Source organism: Callorhinus ursinus, unplaced genomic scaffold, assembly GCF_003265705.2.
Source record: "Callorhinus ursinus isolate GAN/ISIS: 27379988/994484 unplaced genomic scaffold, GSC_fseal_2.0 scaffold42, whole genome shotgun sequence".
NCBI lineage: Eukaryota > Metazoa > Chordata > Mammalia > Carnivora > Otariidae > Callorhinus > Callorhinus ursinus.
The window spans coordinates 12788643-12810750 of NW_027397104.1; the positions used below are offsets into that span (position 1 = coordinate 12788643).

The 22108-nt window shown below is 41.4% G+C and overlaps 2 long non-coding RNA genes across 2 annotated transcripts in view; one reads left to right on the forward strand and one right to left on the reverse strand.

Annotated features, from left to right (window-relative positions):
- The window catches only part of LOC141370693 (uncharacterized), a 171939-nt gene that overhangs the window by 116289 nt on the left and 33542 nt on the right, over window positions 1-22108 (reverse strand). The gene's annotated exons all lie outside the window — the stretch shown is intronic.
- Window positions 12206-21346, forward strand: LOC141370694 (uncharacterized). The gene is made up of 5 exons (XR_012374956.1): window positions 12206-12261; window positions 15357-15450; window positions 16471-16565; window positions 20452-20607; window positions 20920-21346. It is a non-coding gene; the product is annotated as an uncharacterized lncRNA (long non-coding RNA).

The window sequence follows — 22108 nt, forward strand, 5'->3', positions numbered from 1 at the left end:
AACTATTTTATAATCAAAAATTAAAAATTATACATTACTTTAAAATCAGTGCCCGGCACACAGAGAAGGGAAGGAGGATATGCTGGGCAGAATGAGGACACATGGTAGGAAAAATGACTTGGTCTTAATGGATAGTATTGTGTGAGGGGGGTGGTGGAAGAGAATAAGACAGGGGGACAGGAAGGGATGGTAGTAGTTCTGTAGAGCTGCTGTACAAATAGATACTGGCTGGCTCAGAACAGCAGAAATGTATTGTTCTACTGTCCTCCATCTGAGGGCAGGGCATCAGCACGGTTGCTTCCTTCTGAGGGCTGTGAAAGGAATCTGTTCCATGCCTCTGTCCCGGCTTCCAGCGAGGGCCAGTAATTCTTGGCATTCCTTGGCTCATACATACATCACCCCAATCTCTGTCTTCACCTTCACACGGCATTCTCCTTGTGTGTCTCTGCCTTCACATGGCCCTCTCCCCACCGTGGCCCACTCTATGTCCAAATTCCCTCTTCTCGTAAGGACTTGTTGTCCTGTTGGATTACAAGCCCACCCTACTCCAGTCTGACCTCTCCTCAATATAACTAATGACGTCGGCAATGACCCTATTTCTGAAAAAGATCACATTCTGAGGTACTGAGGATTAGGACCTCGACGGATCTTTTGGGGAGACACAATCTAACCCAGAAGAAGTTGCTACTATTTTTTAGCTATTATTATCAGCAAATTTTTGTATTTCCTAAAACATGCAAAGGAAGAGCATAGTATATTGTTAACCAATTGAAAGACCTCCTCAGGGGACCCCTGACTTAGCTGACTGTGGAAGGAAGGAAATCACCAGATGGATGGTGCTTTCTGTGTTTCTTCCACTTTACTCTTCATGCGCCTCCCAGGCTAACCCCCATTATGCTAGGCCTCACAGCAGCCCACGTGGGGTGACTCACCATCCTGCCCCATCAGTTTTGTCATCCGAAGAAAAAAGCCTCTGGCTACCACCACCACTCTTCTGGACTGTGGTGTTTCGCCCTGAAGTTAATTTTCAACCCTGGGCTCTTCAGAAACAAACTTGCACATCAATATCCGGTACCAGGGATATGCTTCCTAGTTTATCTCCGCTTTCAGAAACTTCCTAAGTGAGCTTTTCTTGATGTATGGGCAGAATTTTCCGTCCTTCATAATCTGTTTTCAGGTTTACAACTATAAAGAACAGTGAGACCCTTCAAATCAGTGCTGAGACCACTTGGCCCATCCCTTGTCCCAGCCAAATGCTTCTCCCCTCCAACTGAACCATCTAGCTCTTGTCAATTTCTCTATCCCCCCTCCCGCCCCCACCGCTTCATCCCATTCTTTCCTTTGATCCCTGTTCTGAAAATCCACTTCCTTTGGTTCTTTGAACATTCCCATGGCCTTTTTACCTCCAGGCCATTCCACAAGGTTCTTCCTCCAACTCCTCAAATGTCTGCCCCCTCTCAAACTTCACTCTATTCTCAAATAGCACTTCTTTGGAGAGGTTGGCTTACCCCTCTTCTCTAGAACAGCTTCTTCAGATTCTCAGATTTCTTGTGTCATGTATGTCCTTCTAGAATTATTTGTTCATTTCATGATCTCTTGGCTTACTGTATGTCTCCTTTAGAAAATGAGCAAAGGTGTCTACCTAGTCCAGTAAAACCTCTGCTGCTCATACAGTACCAGGCATATAACAGGTGCTTCATAAATACAAATTAAATGAGAAAAATAAAACTTGGGCTCAGGCCTTCTCCAAATCTTCACAAGCTTAAGCTCTAAGCAGGAAACGTAGGCCACTTGCCTTAGCAGCCTGTTAGTGCTGGTGTCCCAGGCTTCTGATTCTGTTTGCTGGGTTACTGACACTTTATTCTGAAGTCCCTTATCTTGGCTTTTTGACTTAGTTCCAAAGTTCTGGATTCCAGACCCTGTTTACAAGAGACAGGGACCGCGAGGATCAGCTAGGCTTCTCCCTGCCTCTTCCTGCACTCGAGCTTTTATGCGCTGAATATGATAATTGCTGCTCCTACCTGGCTTAGTTCATAAGCACAGAACTGACCCCAAACCTGTGAAAACCCTCCTTGTCTGACTCAGTTCCTGTCCTCCCTCTCTCTTACGCCCATCTTTCCACTCGAAATCTTCCTTCTTTTGTTTCCACCCCAATCAGACCATGATGACAAGCATAAAAGCATGGTTCCTGTGAACACGGTTTTAAAACCTAATCATTCCAACTCACAGTAACCTCTATTGGAGGCTTGTTCAATATTGCTAGTACATCGTCTCACTAAATACAATTAATCTCCACATCAACAATTAGGATCAATGCATTTGCCGACTCCAATATAGATAGGGACGACCCCAACCACGTTTTCAAGTTTGGGTACTTTTAGACAACTTTCAGATACAGTTGAGACCATTTATAGCCTTGACAATGGGTATGCCTTGAACCCTCCTCTCTGCAAACCTAATTCTATCACTTCCCTTAAAATCCAGTGTCCAGAAAGCATTGGAGAAAAGCTACTGTGAGTTGCCTGGATATTTTCCAAGCTCTGGATACCATAGTTAGTCACATGGAATGTGGAATGGGCTAGACGTCTTGGAATTGTTCTCGTTAAACTGGTGTAAGCGATTGACCCAAAAGCTTTAATAATCATTATTTGTTTAACAAGTTCCTGTGAGGAAAGCTATGCAGTTGTCTTGTGAAGTAGCTTCTTAAAAGGCTTTTATTTTGTCTGGATATGATAAGAATCATTACATGGTATGTCTAACTGATGACTTAGTGTTCTTTCAGTGCATAGAAACTTCTATGGGAAAAAGAATTAGACAATAAGTACCAGTGACTTAATACATGCCATGTTTCCAATTCAATTTGCTTTGATAAAAATCAAATAATCCCCAGGAACACAAATATTTATCTACAGTGATTGGACAGTCTGTTAAAATTGGCATTCTCAGTCCCTCCAAAACATTCATTTGTCCTTTATACGACCCACACATTGTCAAGAGGTTAATAATGTTGAAAAATTCCTGTGGTGTTTTTAGTTTTTGTGCTATCTGGCAGAGAAACATCAGGATCCTTAATTTTGTTTTCAACATAGCATATTCTTTATTCACAATCAATGTCCTCAGTCTTAATCAACAAAATAGGGAACAGATTTTTAAATTCTGAAATCACTGTAAATTTATAGCATTTTTCCTTTGAAGTAAAATATTTTACAGTCATGACTACAATGAAACATGAAAAGAATCTGTATGATCAGAAAAAAAAAATTTTGTATGGCCAGGAGGGTCAACAATTAAAAGAATAATAATGTGTCTTTAGTGAAACAGACCAAGATTTTAAAGGGGAACAGGTATTATTAAAGAGTCTGGTAAAGTGACTTTTAAATGTGTTAGTTTTTATCTTATAGAATATATTTCAGAATATGATTCAACCCTAAATATAATTATATAACACATTGTTTATGCAAATATTATTCTTTCCTATTTAGACATTGTTTTAGTTATGACAGTCTACCTTGGTAGCAAATACCCCAGCACCAAGGTAAAATTTACCTTAAAAAAGATAAGTTATCTACTCCAATAAAACCATGGCAGATAAACCCTTTGATCAAATATGTCAAGTACATGTTAAATCATAAAATCTCATAGGACTCGCTATAGAGGACACCTTCATATTTCAAGGTTACTATCTTTTTTTAAAGATTTGATTGAGAGAGAGAGAGAGAGAGAGAGAGTGTGTGTGTGTGTGTGTGTGTGTGTGTGCAAGTGGGGGGAGGGGCAGCGGGGGGAGGGAGAGAGAGAGAGAATCCCAAGCGGACTTTGAGCTGAGCATGGAGCCAGATGCAAGGCTAGATCCCAGGACCCAGAGATCATGACCTGAGCCAAAATCAAAGGTTGGACACCTAACCAAATGAGCCACTCAGGCACACCGCATGGTTACTATCTTTTATACATTAGATTCCTAATGTGTTTCAAATAAGACTGAAAAAAAGAATAATTTATAGTAAGATATGGCAATAAATAATAGTCATCAAATTCAAAAGCATACACGAGCTTCACTTCCTTCAATAAATCTCAGGTGTTTAGAAGAAAAGTACAGTGGCAAGAAAACTTCTCACATCAAAACAGCAGATAAAGAAATAAGACCCCAATTCTAACCCATCAGGGAGATGGAAGCCTCTAAAAACTGTAGATTGTATAGCTTCCCCTTAGTCTATATGACAGGCACATTGCTATTAAAAAGCAAAGCAATAGACCACCATTTTTTCTTAAATGACATGTAGCCTAGTGATGTTTCCACTGTCCCCAAATGTCCCCAACTTCTTTTTTGGACCTAAAATCTCCTCCACTACCTTTACTTACCTTATCCACTGACCACCCCCCCATCTCTACCACTATTTTCCTATCTCCTTTGCCTCCTTCAAACTGATCTTGCCCCCTGAGCCCATCCTGACCAACCCCAACCAGCCTGGTTCATGCCCATCTCCACTTTTATCCCCAAGCTTCACTCTCACGCATGGTTCCTCTGCTCAAGGCTATTTTGCCTTGGGTCCATGTTCAGCAGCTGTTCTGTGTGTGTGTGTGTGTGTGTGTGTGTGTGTGTGTGTGTGTGTGTGTGTGAGAGAGAGAGAGAGAGAGAGCGAGAGAGAGAGAGAGCGAGAGAGAGAGAGAGAGAGAGCTTGTATTTTGGAGTCATTCTCCCTGTGCTCAAACCCCAGTTCTGCTCTTACTGCTGTGAGGTGGGTCAACTAACTCCATTAAGCCTCAGTACCCCTTTCTATAAAGTGAGGATTATAATGGAATTTACCTAATAGGGATATTGTGAGGAGAGACTGGGGTAATGCAAGTAAAGCACTCAATACGGTGCTGGTAGAGAGTAAACACCTAAGAAATACTGGTTTTTATTATTCTTGTCGTATTTATTATTTCACCCACACAGAGGCAACTCTCTTCAATGCAAAAGCAAGGTATTTTATATTACTTTGTATCACCCCATAAGTATGATGACTGCACGTTTGAACTAAAATCAGGACAAATGATCCAGCAAAGCACACGCACTCACGCAGCAAAGAAACAGAAGCAGTGAAATAAAAACAGTCCCGGGTGATTCGGGATGGGAAAATCACTGTGTCCGTAAGTCCTGTGCTTTGCTTTTTTAATAGCTTGAGTCTTCAAATAAAAGCATGCTCAGTCTACACAGTGAAATAAAGGACTAATTTGTTTGGGTTTGGATTCTGAATTCATAGGCAGATTAGAACAAGTTTTTTTTTTTTTTCTTTCCCCTCCCTGCCTGACATGCATAAACAGAGACACCTGTGCAGTGTCCTAGGTTGTTGCTGTTAGAGAAAACCTTATCTTCTCTTCCGACAATTTGTTGTGAGGACAATATCAGGAAAAAAAAAAACCTTCCTAGTACCAGGGTGGGAGGGGCCAGCAGACAGAACCCAGCGGGTGAAATAGACACATTATCATGTGAAAACTGGAGCTGGGAGGAAGTTGCTGATAGAGCTGGAACCCCTGTTGACAAGGAGAATGGGCCAGAAGGTCTATGATGTCCAAAGTCTTCAGTAATTGTATCTGAGAACAGACTTGACAAACGCTTTCAAGCCTGTTAACTGGATTGTTTTGGAAAATCCCAGTTTCACTCTGAGAACCTCATCTGCCTAATTCCAATTTTGTCAATATTTTAAATGTGTATTTCTAGTATAAGAACCAGGACCTTCTGCAACCATTTGGGTCAAATCAGAGAAGGAGACGGACAGACCGAGAGGGGGGCGGTGGAGGTGTGGGGCTGCAGGTTGGTAGAACAAGAAAGCAGCTCCAACAGAGACTGGCCACCACAGAATGGCCTTGTATGGCTTTAAAAGGGAATTTCCAGGACGGACACACCTCACAGACAAACGTAGGTAAGCACGGCAATACACTCCAAAGTCAAATACAAATGCTTTTCATCGTCTTCTAGAATCCGTGCCCCTGTTCCCAAACATTTCTGTGGATAATGACATAAATGACAGCATAACACATTTCGTTCCTTGACTCTCCATTTCTCTCAAGGCAAACGAGCTATGATACCAAAGGCAAACACCCCATGTAACAAAGGACAATTGCGTCTCTTGGGTAATCCAGGGATCTTTTCCTGATAGTTGTGCCCTTTCGATGCCCTCCCCAACATTGAATGGAATCAACACACGTGCACCCACGGGTATAGCATGGCTCCAAATGGCCCTTTGTTCCCACACTCCTAATTCTCATAGTCCTCACACTCTTCTTCTGGCCTTCAAAGTGAAGCATTTATATCCCTACTGTACCTTATATTGATAGCCGATTTATTGTTGTCTCTCATTATGCTTTTCTGAGACGTCATTACTGATAATCCATTAAGACTTTGTATTGGAGAAACAAATATCCATCCTGTACTGGGGTAAGAACGAGGGCCTAAAAGCATATGGTTCATTATCTACTCACCACCAAATGCAGACACACCACAATTTATGTCAGTGTGATATAGAGCATACAATTACGGCAGAAGTTACTGAAGCCAGGTCTAGGCACCCAGTTTCTCCATATTCTGTTTTCTCTACTTTGGTGTGTGCTTGAAAATTTCCATCATAAAAAAAACTTCAAAAATGTATATGACATCAGAGAGACAAACTCCGAAAAGAAAAAAAAAACATCATCTGAATGATCATCCTCTGATGTCAGATTACTGTAGGAAGTATTCCTATGCTCAGCAGACCTCCAGTGTTCCTCTTTGCAACCTTGGGAAGCTCGTGGGTGGAAGAGGGGTGTTTATTTTTAGTGTGAGTTACTTTAGTGAGTGCGCCGTTCTCTTGTTGAGGTGGCCCACACATGAAATGCTATATATTTGATTTTTCAAACCACATGGAAGCAAAGAAATAAAAAGGGTAAAGTCTTTGGCATTGCACAGACTACATTCAAACCCTCTTAGGGTTTAACTTGGGGGAAATAACTAATTTCTCTGACCTTTCATCCCCTGCAAAGTGGAGTTCATATCAGCTTCACAAGGTTATTATAGGAAAAGTGCCTACTCATATGTCTGGTAAATAATAGATTCTCAATGTGTGTTCATTTCCTTCCTTCTTTTTTTAATATATTTTATTTTATTTTTATTTTCTTTAAAGATTTTATTTATTTATTTGAGAGAGCAAGAGAGAGCATGAATGGTGGGGAGGGACATAGGGAGAGGGAGAAGCAGACTCCCTGCTGAGGGGGGAGCCCGACATGGGGCTCGATCCCAGGACCCTGGGATCATGACCTGAGCCGAAGGCAGACACTTAACCAACTGAGCCACCCAGATGCCCCTCCTTCCTTCTTGTCATAGTTTCAGTTGCTAATCATATAACATGTTGAAGATACTCCAAAGACTTTCTAAGATAGAACTCTGAAATCTTTCCAGTTCTCCAGAACACCAGTAAAATCTTGGCCTAGCCAGTCACTGCACATTATTAATAGCAGGGCTATTAATAGACAAGGATCCCATGTCTTTAGACAGAATAGACACCAGATTGTAGGGCATTATTAAAAAGGACAATAAACTCTCAGTTAGAAACATGAATTCTTATCTCCACTTTCTCACTAAGAGGCTTTGCCTTTAAAAGGGACACCTAACCATGTCCTGTCCTTGGAGAAGACATTTTTCAAAAGCATTTTTAAGCTCCCAACTTCCTAAGACACAGAGAATGAGAAGTCTAGAAACTGACTCAAATATATGAAATTAACAATTTGATATGTCACTATACTAAACAGAGAGAGATTGGTTTGGTTATCCTCAGATATGAAAACCACCCTTATTAGATTTTGACAAAGTAAAAGCACTATACAAATATGAGGTTTTGACTCTGGATCAAACAGCCTTGGCCAGAGGCCACTGCAAATAATAGTCGTGTTGTGTGATTATTATTGTTTTTACAATGATGAAACCAGGATTATAAATTTAATGCAATAAAGAGCGGCAAATTAGCTAAAGTCCAGGATAGAGAATAATTAACAGTGTGGGACCCCAGGTGTCAGAGGCAGCAGGGCCCTGTTACCGCGGCCTTGGCAAGCTACTTCACATTTAAGAGCTTCATCGCTAGAGTAAGGCAAATCTGTCTTTAAAAGTTGTCAGAAGTTAAATGAGAAAATGCTGGTAAAACGTCGCTGGCCTTAGTAAGTGCTTAAGAGTCTATTTTCTTCATGAGTTTCCACTTTAGAAATATGACACCAGCTCCTTGCCAATGTTGTTGATTTTTCTGAGTTAAAATTCAAAATTTTACTTTTCATATTTATAAGTCACTCATTGTTATATGTGTATGTGTAAGAGAGAGACAGAGACACAGAAAGAGACAGAGACACAGAGATGACCCATTTATAGGGTTTCAAAAAACAGCAGAATCTTGACTAAATAGCAAGAGGATGGTATTCAACAGAGCTGAGCAACCATAAAGGCAACATGGGACTCACGGACAGACTAGACGGATTTAAGGATTAAATGACTCTCAGTAAGAAACTTTCCTTCCATCAAAAGTCACAGAAGTCTTGGAGACACCTGGGTGGCTCAGTCGGTTAGGCATCCGCCTTCAGCTCAGGTCATGATCCTGGGTTCCTGGGTTCCAGTCTTGCACTGGGCTCCTTGCTTGGTGGGGAGTGTGCTTCTCCCTCTCTCTCTGCTGCTCCCCCTGCTTGTGCTCTCATTCTCTCTTTCTCTGTGTCAAATAAATAAATAAAATCTTGGAAAAAAAAAAAGCCATGGACATATCTAAAGTCCTTGCTACCACAGCCCCAGTCACAGGCAAATTGTGCACAGACGTTGGTCAAGATGATTTGTGGAACTAGGGGATATTATGCTAAGCAAAATAAATCAATCAGAGAAAGACAATTATATGATCTCACTCATATGTGAAATTTAAGAAACAAAACAGAGGATCATAGGGGAAGGGAGGGAAAAATAAAATAAGACAAAATCAGAGAGGGAGACACACCGTAAGGGACTCTTAACTACAGGAAACAACCTGAGGGTTGCTGGAGGGGAGGGCGGTCAGGGGCTGGGGTAACTGGGTGATGGGCAATAAGGAGGGCACGTGATGTGATGAGAACTGGGTGTTTATATGCAACTGATGAATCACTGACCTCCACCTCGGAAACTAATAATACACTGTATGTTAATTAATTGAACTTAAATAAATTAAAATTAAAAATAAATAAAAATTAAAAGTCACACGTCTTTAAAGCCCTTGCCACCGCAGCCCCAGTCACAGGCAACTTGTGCATGCACATTGGTCAAGATGATTGGCAAATCACCCTTGAAAAGCACAGGAATCACACCTCCAGCATATCCCTTATCTGAAGAATTCAAAGCTAAGAAAAGTAAGAGCCTGCACAATGCCCGTAAACACAGTTGAAGCATCTACATTTAAGATGTTAACGTTTTGAACAATTGCCGGAGACAGAATCCTCTTCTGTGGAAAATCAGCTTTGATACAAGAAAGCGACCCGTAAAACCTGGACAGTGCAGGATGTGACCCCAGCCCCCGATACTGACACAGATCAGCAGGTGACTCAAAACCAGAGGACAGGAAGAAACAAACCCACAAACAGAACAACCCAGACCAAGCATTCGCCAGACCATAATTATCATCATCCTAATGGTTTGAATAGAGGGCAAGCCACTGCTGGTTATCAAAACCACTCCATAGTATGTGTTGGCTTTGTTCTATGTGAAGTCAATGTGCAGATGAATATATATATATATATATATATATATATATATATATTTCCATTGTTTAGGCTGAGTTTTTCTCAAAGATGGCCTGCAGTTTTGTTTAAAAACAAAAAACAAAAAACAAAAAGGTGGACTGGTCGGATCCCATACCACATTTACAGAGAAACACCCTTAACAAAAGGTGGTGAGACGCCCTAATCCTATTTGAGGGTACCACCTCTTATGTGTACACTACAGGTATTGGCTCTGGTCCCTAGAATTTTCAGGCCCCTCACCACAAGATGGGATTTAGGGCACGTTAGTGGGCTATCTTTATGTAGGGGCTCAATATAATGGCTCGTGCTCCCCGGGGCAGGAGAGACACCAGGGCTTTCCTAACTTAGGATGGAAAGATTATCTCACTGTGTCTCCATGTCAAACTGACAAAGCAACTCGTCTGCCTTGATATTTCTTCCAGCTTGTATGTCTTCCCCAATGCTTAACTCCTTTTTCTTCTTCCTTTCTAACCTCACAGTTTCTTTCCCCAAAGCTGTTCATCTTTTCCTCACCTCATATCAACAAGGAAATCACTTAGTTGCTGAGACTGGTTGCCCCAGCTTACTCTGTGGTAAAGATAGACCTTGCGCATCGTGAAATCCCTGCGAGAAAGACTGCTCCACCATGGCCGCTGCCTCATCCTCGGAGTGGGAGAACCCAGACATGTCCTGGGACCTGCAACTGCTCCCGCCTGAGGAGGTAGGAACGTCTGAGACAAGAGAGGAAATGCTGTGGACAACAGCAGAAGCTGCACAGTCCACAGGGCTCAGCTTTTTCCACCATACCCAGTGGTGGAATTTGTTTCTACGTTGCTCTAAGCACCATTATTTATTAGAGATGAAAGAGAAAGATCATCTGCTCCTCAAGTCAGCTCCGCTCTCCATAGGATACACATGAAAAGTGGGTATTTGCGCTTCTCTGATCCAGAAACTAGACAGGGAAGCCCAGTGCTACCTAGAGATTGGCCCTTTCCATGCACCTTGCACATCACGTCTCCCTTGAAACCCCAAGATGGGTGGTGACTTCAGATCAGACCAGAAAGTCATGAAACATGAACAACCTCTGGGACACTCTTTGGAAATCTCGCCAAAATTCTTTAGGAATGATATGTGTTGAGAGTTAGCTTTACTAAGCAACATCTAACCAAAGTGAAACGATAATAAAAAGAATAAGGAAGAATCAGGAAAAAGAACAAAAAGAACCAGTGAAAGTACCAGTCATAATCTGCATCCTGAAAGGGTCCCTCCTGTCTTAGCCCAGCCTGTGTCCACATAAGTGAAGCTGCTATATCCGTCAGAACTTGCAGAAATCTCTTGGGCTCCTCTTCTTTTCTTGCGTGGTATCTCTCAAGTCAGTCCAGGAGCCACGTGTCCACCTCTCTCCAGCTCCTGGCTAACGATGAGCAAATTATTCAGTCATCCCAGCCCGTATTCCAAATACTTTGCTATTCTTCCCTGGGTAGGGTCTTCAGAATCAGCACCCCATTTTTTTTTTTTTTACCTCTTCAGTGGTAACACTCTGTCTTTTAATGATGGATCTGATTTTTCGGATCTCCAAGAGATTTTATTTCCTCTGGGAAATAAAATTGGTTATCAAGCAAGATAAAGCATTTTCTGTTAAAAAATAAAGTGAATTTTAAAATTGTGTGTGTGTGTGAGAGAGAGAGAGAAACCAGGTCTGAAAGATGTTTCCACTGAAAAGTTTAAATATGTTTTATGCCAATACGTGTGAAAAGTTTCCAAGGGTCACAGCTGTGAAGGACAATTCACATTTGGAAATAGACATTGTGCTCTGTTTGCTTTAAAAGACTGATTATTTTATAGCTACAACTCCTAAAGCCTGTGGTCATAAAACACCTCCCTCTATCCTGGAGGCAGACTACACTTGTATAAATAATGTTATCAGGTTCTAAGTCAGCTAAGACCACTGCTGGCCCTAAACGTGGCTAGACTCCACACCGTAATCAAGTAGCCAGGAACGCAGAATCTATTCCCAAGAATAAATATGACTTCTAGCTTACATGGGAAAATAAAAAAGGAAATTTCATCCCAAAAGAACAAATGTTGAGAAAGGATAAAAAGTGACTTAAAAAACCAAAATAGCTTATAAGACAGAAATAAGCATAATATTGGCTTAGGGGCATTTTTGTCGGGTACAGAGGGCTTTTAAAGAGAGAGGCAGCAACTCTATCTTGATTCCACATCTGTACTTGCCAAGGTGTGGTCATCCGTCTTCAACAACCCTGCTTTGTCACCATTTAGCTCCAACGGACTTAACTGTGCCCTTTGGCACTTTCCTGTCATACTCCCCAAATCTGCTCTTTGCTACTTTAGAAGCTTCTTATCTCCTACAACTTAGTACTCTATGCCCACTACTGCCACGTTTTGTTTACTCATTCTCTTCTTAATCCCCCTATAAAGTGGGATTGTTGTTTTCTGAAATAAAGACTAGACTTCAAGTCAGACAGAGATGGATTCAAATCTTGGCTTTTAGTGGGGACCTCAGAAAAGGTAATTAATCTTCCTAAGCTTTTCCAAATAAAAAAAAAATTACTGTAGATTGTCCTAAATTATTTAATATATGTTCCTTAAAAATTAAGAAAAATGACTATATAAGGCAAGTGTTTATGAGTTTGTTTGGTATATTTTGTATGCATATATTATATATAAGTTTTATGAAGTGGGAACATAGTCTAATATTTCTTGTTGTGCATTTTGCTTTGTTTCCCTTCGCAATGTTATCAGTAATGCCTCCTCTGCTTATATCTCTCAGCAGTGACCAAGAGCCACATAATTGTGAAGGTAGTCCTTTCCGTTGTTGCCGAAATGCTGGTGTTTTGTTTTATGCTGGAAGGTTCCTCTCCATTTTCGTTTTAGATCTTCCTCCCTCTACGTGCATATGTTTGCCCTCCTGCTGTCCTCTAGAGCAACACAGATAGATCTAATCCCTTTGTCATACAGCAACCCTAAAATATGAAAAGTAATATTATATGGCAACCCTTCATATCTCTCCGACTCTTTTCTTCTCCAAGCTGAGCAGCTTTGGTGTCTTTGTTCTTGTTTGTTTATCCATTTCTGACCTGACATTACTTCTGGGTCCTTGCTCATCCTCACTGTAGCACCTGCCAACTCTTTGGCTTCTCCCACCCCTGAGGCCTCCCCAGTGCCAGCTCTCACCTGAAACCCTTACCCTCTCAGTGCAAACGCCTCTCTCTTCCCCAGCTTCTACTGAACTTTATTCCACTTTCACATGTCTCCTCAGCTCAGCTGTAAAAGATAGGTCTTGTATTTCTTTTGGAACAAACCACCTGCCCACTCTTCACTTCTACCATCATCAACCCCATAAGAGAGTATCTCGAAGCTATCTTTCGATTATTTTGGTTGACTTTAGCAGCTATTTCCTCTTCTTGTATAACCAATACATTTTCTGTGCATTGTTTTGATCTCTATAACACTCTCAAAAGCTAACTAATAAAGTGATCAAAATGTGTTATGAAGTGAAAAGAGCAAGGATCAAACGTAAGAGAGAACTGTGTTCATCTTCTGATCTCGGTTTTATTTTCCTGTGTATGTATATAGCATAGTTGCCAAAGTGACTACTCTAGAATCAGGATTGAGCTAGGGCTCAAATCCCAGTCACTTCACAGCTATGTGTCCTCTCTGAGCTTCTGTGTCTTCATCTGCAAAACAGGGATAATAGAAAACACTTCATAAGGTTGTTCCGAAGATTACGTGATTACTGGTAATGCATGTAAAGTGCCTAGGTCGGTAGTTGGCACGAGGCAAGCACTGTGTTTGCTATGATGAGGAGGAGGATACTGATGTATGTGCTCAGGGAAACTCACTTTTGTCTTCCCGGGTCTCAGTTTCCTAATCTGTGAAATGAAAAGGAAAAAGGATAAATGCTGACAACAATGGTAGTGATGACAGTATGATCCTAGAGCCCTTGTCACTTTTCAAAGCACATCCATATGCAGCGGGTCACTGGGAAGCACGCACTGGTATCCCCTGCTCTCAGCATATCCAACTTGCTGGCACAGCCGACTGATGTGCTGCAAAGCATAAATACTGACTCTGGCCTGGGCCACCATTTAGCAGAAAGATCCAAAGTCCTCAAATAGCTTATGCCTCCTCCAGTATCTGACTCGCTATCTGCAAAATAATTCAGGCCTGTAAATCTGGACTCCCAAATGGCACCAAGAGACTGGAAAGAAAGAGACATGCAAAGAATAAAACAAGGCAATCATATTTATGGAGCATCTACACTATTACTACACTACACTCCAGGTCATCAGAATGTCAATCCCATGGAGTCCTCACAACAACCTAGGTGGAAGGTTTTATCACCCATATTTCTGAGGTAATTTCCTCAGAGAAGTTCAACAGGAGTGCCAAGGTCACACAGCTACTGACTTTAAAACCAAGACGGAAGTCTGACCCAGCCCGAAGCTCGAGCTCATGCTAAAGTTCCATGCTGCCTCGCAGAGATTTGCAGTCTACTAGGATTGGGGTGTTGGTTGTCATTCTAACTTCTCCACTAAATCTCAAGCCCATGGAAAATTCTCCATAAATGGTGCCAAGAACATGATGAGGTATTTTATTATACACAACTAGCCTATAGGTGGTGCTGTTTTTCACTCATGACTGACCCAAATCTGGCGCTCCTCATAAAAGCTTCAAAGCAAAAATGTCACTGTATTTTGAAGGCACCCAGAGATGGCTCTACCTCACAAGTCTATCAGGTAAGTGATCGAGACAGCTATTGAGCAATGACATTTCTTCCATATTTACAGAATAACAGAGAACAAACACGTCTGAAGCATGATCATTGTTCCATACAATAAATATTGTCATTGAGTGAGCTCAGGCCACTTTTTTGTTCTTGTTCTTCCTCATTTATTTCCCATCAACACACTTCTTTGCTCCCTGATTTGATGGCTGCTAGCCCTGAGGGCACATGAAGGTGAAGTCAGCATAATATACGTTGCTAAAAAGTCTCCAGTCGGTCAACAGATTTGCCTGAAGAAGTAGCATGAAAATGAGAGCAATGAAGTCACGGTCTTGAGATCTCAAGGATTTCACTGTGTTTGGCAAACTCCACTGAACTAGAATACGTGGCTTAAATAAGTGAAATTACAAATATATGTTAAGACACATCTACATTATCTGCATTGTCATTTCAACAGACAGTTACTAGATGCCCGGCAGGGTACACGATATACTATTATATTTGGGCCTCACAGATAATCCTCGGAGGTAGGCACAATAGTTATACCCATATTTAATGAGGAAGCTGAGGCACAAAAATGTTATGTAACTTTCCCATTGTCAGAGAACAAAACAATGGTAGCATGAGGATCCACACCCCAGCAGCCAAACTCCAACGCCCATGCTTTCTCAAAGCAAGTTTCTGATTGCCTCTGGAAAATGGCAAGTTACTCAGGTGCCTGCCCATAAACAGGAACTGTTTAGTTTAATAGATTTCATGAGATTTCCCAATCCATTTAAACAACCCTGTACTAAGCAGTTACTGTTATGAAAATGAACAAGATCTGCATATGCTAAGCAAACCCAAGCCACGGCGATCACATGAATTTCCTCCGTAGGTTCACTTCTTTGCTGACCTGTTGGATTGATCACACACAACACTTGAGTTGGAATTACAATGAGAATTTTTGGCATGGCTGGAGCTAACTGGTGGTAAGTGTACTTAGGGGATTACATTTGATTATTACTGTGACTTTTACCGGAAGTCTCTGACAATGAGATGAATAGTTGTTAGAAAGGAAAGGTAAAAAGAAAACTGTCAGCCCATGGAACAACTTGTCACTGCTTTGTTTCAGAGCCTAGAGTTCATAAACCTTCCCCTCCTTTTGACTCCACAAAGGTCCTTCTCCTTCCAGAAAGTTCCTCTTCCCAAAGCCAAGGACCGATAAGGAATGAGGACAGAACAACAGGTGCCTTGTTGTCTCAAGTGGCTTATTGACATCGCTAAGATTTTTCAAACTGGGTAACACCCATTTAGCTCATTATGCCCCTCATAGTAATAGTCTTCTTTAGGTACTTTCTCCCTGTTGAGAGGAAGTGAAATAGGGTGGAGTGAGAAACATGAGTCTCTCTCTCTCTTTCTCTGTCTCTCTTTTTCTCTCTCTCCCTATTTTCAAGTTTAATGCAGCTCAATTTATGTCACACAAGGGAGGATCCCATTACAGGAGCTAACTGTAGGTGGCTACAAGATACAACTGAAAGACAAAGGGGGATAAAGGCTTATAACAAGGCATCTAGGAGACCCCACCCTGGGTAATGCTCCCCTGTGTTAGAACCATCTGCCAAGGAGGCATGACAAATGGCACAGCCCTAGTTAGGGGTCAGAAGGTCTGGATCCCAGTGCCGCTCACCCTGTAATCTTGGGCGAGCTCCTTTTCCTGTTGAGGGTCCAGTTGCCTCACTCTTAGAAGGGATAAAGCCTCACCAGAGGGTTCAGTGGGAATTGATGAGATCTCATGCAGGCAGATATGCTCTAGGTCACTCTAGGGGCCTGTGTCAAGACAGTTGTGGGTTGATTTTTCAGAGTTCTGGCCTTGCTTCTCACTCTAACCAAAACCTTGTCCTTGATTGTTGCACCTCTTCCCAAGCCCGGAAGAGGTAAAGATTTGACATTGCCTTGGGTGTGATCCCAGTCAGTCTTATTAATAAACATGACTTCCTGTTTCCCTACAGTGAGAAAAGAGGAGGGAAGCAAGGTCTGAGGAGAGTGGCGGGGGCCACACCAAATGAGGACCTCAGCAGAGACAACAAGAGCCTGCTCAAGCTGAGTCAGTCCCGTGTTTTTTCCTGTTAAATGATTCACATGCCAAGGCAAATCGGGCTGAGATGTACAAACTCTTCTCTGCCTTTCATCAGCTTCCAAATGAGTTGGTGATTTTTGTTTTTGTTTTTCCTATCTCACTGCACTTTCCTTGGAAACATGATCGTGCCGTTTTCATTCCAGGTTGAGGTCCCCCCGTCATTTCAATGTCCTGGGGTGGAGGGGTTGTCATATCCAAAAAACACTGTGCTTATACATGACTTTAAAACTACTTAAAGGGTCAATTTAAATGTTATTTGTATTTCTTAAACTTCTTGTGTTTTTTGACTCAAGTAGGCTAAATTATAAACAAAACTTCATAGCATATTATATAAAATGAAGTCAGAGCTTTGTAAAAATCAAGTTCTAGATATACGAATTTCCTATATGTGTCTTAAAAGGCTTATTGTTGTAAGAACAAGTGGTGGAGAGGGGCAGAGGGAGAGAGAAAGAGAGAAGCGGACACCCTGCTAGGCAGGAAGCCTGATGCAGACTCGATCCCAGAACCTGGAGATTATGACCTGGGCTGAAGGCAGACACTTAACCAACTGAGATACCCAGGTGCCCCTTTTTTCAATTGTTTTGAATGGGAATTCCTTCTGAATATATAACAGACAAAGCATTTTTCTTCATAAAAAATTGAAACTTTCATTCATTATTAAAAGTCATGATCCTAGGGACGCCTGGGTGGCTCAGTGGTTAAGCGTCTGCCTTCGGCTCAGGTCATGATCCCAGGGTCCTGGGATCGAGCCCCACATCGGGCTCCCTGCTCAGCGGGAAGCCTGCTTCTCCCTCTCCCACTCCCCCTGCTTGTGTTCCCTCTCTTGCTGTGTCTCTCTCTGTCAAATAAATAAATAAAATCTTAAATAAATAGATAGATGATAGATAGATAGATAGATAGATAGATAGATAGATAGATAGACAGATAGATACCATGATCCTTAAATCCTTTTAACACTGACAGCCACCATTTTGTCTTCTCATGTTTAAGTGAGGTCAAGTTTCACTGAGGCCCTTCTTCCATGTTTTGCTTAATCTCCATGCATATCCATAGCCATCATTTCCTTTTTAGCCATGTTATTCAGGAAGAAATGGTTTTACTATTTGGTTAAATCTGGACATTCCCCAGCTTAAGACCCTCTAGTAACTTCTGATTATAGTTAGAATATTAGCCAAACTCCTTTTCATGACCTATAGAGCCCCATATGGCTTATGGCTCTCCAACCAATCTACCCCTCCTCCACTGTGGCCCACACACTGGCTTTCTCTCTGTTCCTCAAAAGGGCCAGGCTGTCTCAGGTTCTTTGCACTTGCCATTGCTACTTCCTGAAAGAGTCTTCCCTCATTTTCATCTGACTGCCTCCTTCTCCCTATTTAGTTCTAAGGTCAAATGTCACTTCCTCACAGAAGCCATCAATGTCTCCCACACCAAACAGGTTGTAACTACTTTCCTGCTTTGTGTTCTCCTCAGCAGTTGAAGCACGATTGGAATGCTTTGTTTCCTTATTTATTAGTTTTTGTCAATATTCATTTTCTGTCAGGCCTGCTATACTTCAGGAGAAGAAAGCCTTTATCTGTCTTGTTCACTGCTTTATCACAGTTTCCAAAACAGCTCTCGACACATGGGCGGCACTCAATAAATACGGTTGAAGGATAAAACCCTGGCTCATCTCCACACCTACTTAAAGCTCATCTCCATTTATCAGGGGGAGTTCTGGTTGCCTTGAGTCTTATTACACATTGGGTAATCCAGTCTGAATTATCAATTACAATGATATCCTCAGACAGTTGTCACAACAGTAAAAAGCTGGTAATGTCCAATGTCATTCTAACCAATTTTGGAAACAAAATTGAGCTAAGAGAATGTTGATGACACACCCTAATTTCTCGGGTAGTTCTTTTCAAACTTTTCCAACAACATATAACTAATAGTTTTGAACAGTGAATAATAACATTTAGAAGGGGATCAGACCAGGAGTATAAAATGGCCCCCAAGGACAATATATCTTTGAAGTCACACATTATGTTTTTAAAATCCAGATGAGGGCACCTGGGTGGCTCAGTCAGTTAAACCTCTGCCTTCAGCTCAGGTCATGATCCCAGGGTCCTGGGATCGAGTCCTACATCGGGTTCCCTACTCTGCAGGGAACCTGCTTCTCCCTCTGCCTCTGCCTCTCTCTGTCTCGGTCTCTCATGAATAAATAAATAAAATCTTTTAAAATAAAATAAAATAAAATCCAGGTGAATTTTGCATTCTAATAATCACATATCTGGGTTTGATTTAGCATAGAAGAAATTTCCCCTCAAATTGTTGGAAAAAATATGCCCTCTAAGAAGACGTTTCCTATTTACCCTGAAAAACCACTGAGAATCCCCAGGTACATTTGATCCAAGCTGATAATCATCTAGAAATAATTCTGGAGGAGCCTTGAAGGGAGAACAGCCCTTACCTATCCTTTGTTATCCTCACCCCCATCTTCACCCCAGCGTGGAAGAACTCGGGAATAAAGACACCAAAGTGAACCTTGAGTCCTAAGGGGTGTCAAGTTTTGAGAAGGAAATAGACTAAAAGTTATATCTTTCTGCATCCCTCTCTTTTCAGACATCTCTTTTTAAAGTATTTCACAGCTCTCTTTCTTTCCAAGTGTTTGGTGAGATAAGAGGGACAAGCCCTCCTTGCTCTTGGGAGGAGAGAGCCTAGAGTGAGCATATCGTGCACTTTTCCCGGGACCATCCTGGTTATGACTATGTTGTCATGGCAGTATTATTCATGCTCCCTTTCCATTTGTATAGTGTATGGTCACTCCAAGGGATGTCTTCCCCACTCTCCCTCCCACTTAAAAGAAAAAGCAGGAACCACTCTAAAGGAGTCATAAACAACATGATGTAAATCTTCTTCCAGTCCAACATCAACCCACCAAGAAAAAGGAGTCCTTGTGACTCAGATGAGTTGTCCATTTGATCCTTTGAGAAAAATCACAGAAGCATTTGGGGTCCACACCCTGGTTTTAGCAATAACATTTTCTTTGTCTAATACATTTCTGCAGTTAGGAATTGGTCATTACTATGGGTTGTTCAGTGAGGACTGGAGAATCAGGATCCAAGCCATCACACATACATTACAATAATAATATTTATAGGAAGAAGACAAAAGAAACAACTAGGATAGTAAGGGTGAATTGAGTTAATTAGTAAAAGCATTTTAAAATAAAATAAAATGTGATGAACAGAAAGTATGCAGTCGGAGATGCCACATGAATTTGAATAATCAGCCCTTTCAATGATCTGGCATTTGAAGGCATGAAAAAGAAGACCGTTATCCCATGAATGTACCAAAAAAGATTGCTGGGATAGTAATTATGGTGGCCACTGTGGGAAGCAGAATAGACCAATGGTCCCAGTTGCTGCCCTCTGAAATCCATCACCACAGTTGCTCTGAGTCCATGTTTTTTGTGGCGGCTCCCAGCCATGACTAAGCATAGCAAGTGGCCACTTAAGGCAGGCCCATTCCTGAAAGATGCAGGACTCCTCTAACGGGCAGCATCAGTTTGAGGACTCCAAATGAGCCTTGCCAAAACTTCTTCAGAATTGAAATCTGAGGGAAAAAATTTTTTTAAAGATATTATTTGTTTATTTTAGAGAAAGAGAGAGTGGGGCCGGCGGGGCGGCGGGGGGGCGACAAAGAGAGGGAGAAAGAGAATCTCAATCAGAGTCCCTGTTCAGCACGACCCTGAGATCATGATCTGAGCTGAAATCAAGAGTCAGATGCATTACCGACTGAGCCACCCAGGCGACCCCAGAATTGAAATATTAAGGCATTTCTTCCTTGCCTTCTTTCCCTCTCTCCTTCACAGGGATCAGTCCTGCATAGTGGTCTGACAGCTCTCCCAGCCTCCTCCAGCGCCCTCCCCATTTTTCTCCCACAAGGTCTTCCTCAACAAATCTCTCGCGTGTCTGTTCTCATCATGGCATCTGCTTCTCAGAAGACCTGAACTAACACAGTGATCCAGGTAGGGATCTACTTGAGGGACAGGAAGAATTGGGCCATTTGATGCATTTAGGCTAATTTGATCTAATAGTAAGAGGAAGGGTAATGGGTGACGATAAAAGAAGAAGTTCGAAGAGTTTAAGACTTAAAAGGGAAGTTTCAGAGAATAAGTTGTGACAGAAGTGGTTATGATGGTGGGGGTGGAGGTGAGAATAGTCCGGGTCAGAAGTTATTCATTTGCATATTTGATGCTACATTAGGTCCCAAGGCCTGTATGAGATCTTTCTGATGTAGAACTCAGGAAATATTGACAGCAATGTTTCTTGCCACCTAGAAGAAGCCAATCTACAGTGAAAGAGAAGAAAGTCAACGCAGAGAGGGAAGCAGAAGCAAGAACTGGAGGGAGATCCTGGAGGGAGTTTTTGACCCCTTATTTCAGCTTTTCAGGAAGTCCATCTGTACCCCTATAGTTCCCATAGTTTGATTGTTCAGCATTTCTCGTTTTACCTAAACTAGTTCAAGATGGGTTTAGTCATTTGCAACCAACAGAGATGTGACTCACGCAACAGAGAAATTTTATTTTGTTTTCCCTTAAAAATATCTATCATTGGGCGCCTGGGTGGCTCAGTTGGTTAAGCGACTGCCTTCGGCTCAGGTCATGATCCTGGAGTCCTGGGATCGAGTCCCACGTCGGGCTCCCTGCTCAGCGGGGAGTCTGTTTCTCTCTCTGACCCTCTTCCCTCTCGTGTTCTCTGTCTCTCATTCTCTCTCTCTCAAATAAATAAAATCTTTAAAAAAAAATCTATCATTGTATAGTATAAAAATACCCAAGGCCACATTATTCATAACAGCAAAAATAAGTAAAATGGAAACAACCCAAACATCTACCAATGGTAGAATAAATTATAGCAAAGTCATGCAATGGAATATTATAAACTATGTAATGTATAAACTACATAAACTACATATAAACTACATAAATTACAGCTAAACATGTCAACAATGATAAATCTCAAAATAAAATATTGGGAAACCAGTAAGTTCTAGAAGAATTCATACTATAAGATTCCATTTGCATCAAGTTCAAATACAAGTATAACTAAACCATGTATTATCTAGAGATACATACAGAGATGGCAAAACTAAAAGAAAATAGGTAATGATTTACACAAAATTTAGGATAGTGGCTACTTCTAGAGGTGGGGGTGTGTGACTGGAGAGGACACACAAAGACATCTAAGGACTGAAAAAGTTGAATTTCTTAAACTGAGAGGTGTTTATTATGTAGGGTGTTTTCTAATTCCATGCATATATATTGAATTCACTTATATACGATAATTTTAAAACAAAAATAATTATAATAACTAACTACCACATTCTGAGATGATTAAACAGATGTTTAACAACAGGGTCCAGCATATAGTAAGCTCTTAAGAAATGATATGAGCCATAACACTAATATTATCACATGCAGATAACTGTACCACTTAGAAGAAGAAAATATCAAATAGTATATCTTCGTC